The sequence below is a fragment of the Alligator sinensis genome, unplaced genomic scaffold, assembly GCF_000455745.1.
Source record: "Alligator sinensis unplaced genomic scaffold, ASM45574v1 scaffold468_1, whole genome shotgun sequence".
NCBI lineage: Eukaryota > Metazoa > Chordata > Crocodylia > Alligatoridae > Alligator > Alligator sinensis.
Window position 1 is genome coordinate 1,162,950 of NW_005842087.1, and position 1,552 is coordinate 1,164,501.

A 1,552-nucleotide genomic window follows, 5' to 3' on the forward strand; every position below is an offset into this window, starting at 1 on the left:
TCTGTGTGTCTGTGTGTGTGTGTCACAGATGCCTGGGTTCTAGGGGTATGTGTGTGTATCTGTGAGCCCTGGATGCCTGGGTTCTATTTGTGTGTGCGTGTGCATGTGACTGCCTGTCCCAAACACCTGGGTTGTGTGAGTATGTAAGTGTGTGTGTGTGTGTGTGTGTGTACACACAGAACTCCCCCCCGCCCCACATACACACACAGAACCCAGGTGTCCAGGGCACAACTGGGCCACTGACTTTCACATGGCCAATGGGGACGATGCCCACCTCTAGCACAACTCCCATCTCCGGTGTGATGGAGAGCAGGTGCTATACTCCTGGGGTCCCACATGTTGTCATTGGCAATGTCATGGACCCCTCAGTTGCCGTCAGGCACCCGGCCCACCTCCTCCTGCCCTGGCTCATGAGGCTCTATGGGACTGCCAGAAGGAGCACTTCAGTGATGGACCAGGCCTGGTACCATAAACACATGCAATGTAGGGATAGAAGAGACGGAGAGCCACCCACACATCAGGCTGTCCAGATCTGTGAAGCCCTGGCTAATTTTCTTCTTACCCATGTGGACCAAGAGCTCTTCCTGGATGAGTAGGGCTAAAAGGCTTCAGTGCATCCACCCTGGCACCAGACCATGGGTCTTATGCTACAGGCTCCTCTGGCCCTGCATCATGGGCACTGTTGCCCACAATCCAGGCTGCCTGGTCACAGTTCCATTTCCTGTCTCCCTCCCAATCCTCCTCCCCCCATGGCACACACCGGAGCTGTGGGGGAAATGCGATCAAAGGAAGAGACTTGCCTCATTTTAACCAAATGTTGAGCTGTCAAACTGTTAGTGGGTTTATTAACCAAAAAAACTGTGCAACATTGCCTGCTTCAGAACTTGGAACTACCTTCTTAGTTAACATTGAGAGAGTGGGAAAAGACCGTGGCAGCACTGGGTGGTTATAACTCTGAGGGTGGGAGTGGGGTGGGCAGCCACAGGGGTTTAACTTAACAAACACAAAACCTTAGGGTGACAGGGGGAATGCTGCATGCAAAACCGATGCCCTTCAGTTTAATTCATAGATTCATAGACATCAGGGCTGGACCCCCCCCCCCGCCGAAAGGGCAGGAAGTCAGCTGGGGTCATAGGATCTCAGCAAGATAAGCATCCAGTTTCATCTTGAAGGTGTTCAATGAAGGCGCTTGAACCACCTCTGGTGGCAGGCTGTTCCAGACCTTGGGGGCTTGGACTGTAAAGAAATTCTTCCTTATGTCCAGCCTGAAACAATCTTGAAGTAGTTTGTGACCATTCGACCTCGTCATCCCTTGGGGCGCTCTGGTGAACAAACGTTCCCCCAGATGCTGGTGGTCACCCCTGATAAACTTGTAGGTGGCCATCAGATCACCCCTGAGCCTGCGCTTTTCCAGGCTAAAGAGCCCCAGGGCTCTCAGCCTGTCATCGTAGGGTCTGCTTCCCTGACCTCTGATCATGCACGTGGCTCTTCTCTGGACTCTCTCAAGCTTCTCCACATCCTTTTTGAATTGTGGAGCCCAAAACTGGAAGCA